Source organism: Corvus brachyrhynchos, unplaced genomic scaffold (genome assembly GCF_000691975.1).
Source record: "Corvus brachyrhynchos isolate BGI_N302 unplaced genomic scaffold, ASM69197v1 scaffold543, whole genome shotgun sequence".
Classification (NCBI taxonomy): Eukaryota; Metazoa; Chordata; class Aves; order Passeriformes; family Corvidae; genus Corvus; species Corvus brachyrhynchos.
Genome location: NW_008237236.1, coordinates 135,857 through 136,160, shown reverse-complemented (window position 1 = coordinate 136,160; position 304 = coordinate 135,857).

Genomic DNA, 304 nt, shown 5'->3' with positions numbered 1-304 from the left:
TTTTGGGGCCAAAAAAGGAGATTTTGGGACGAAAAAGGAGATTTTGGAAGCGAAAAATGGGAAGGTTTTTTTTTTTTTTTACGAAAAAGGAGATTTTGGAAGCGAAAAATGGGAAGGTTTTTTTTTTTTTTGAGGAAAAAGGAGATTTTGGGGTGAAAAAAAAGAGGATTTGGGGGTGGAAAGAGAGACTTTGGAGGGAAATCCAATATTTATTTCTTGGAAAAGGGGGGATTTTGTGGCTAAAAAATATTCTGGGGCCAAAAAAGGCGATTTTGGGGGTTTCCAATGGATCCACCCGGCAGAG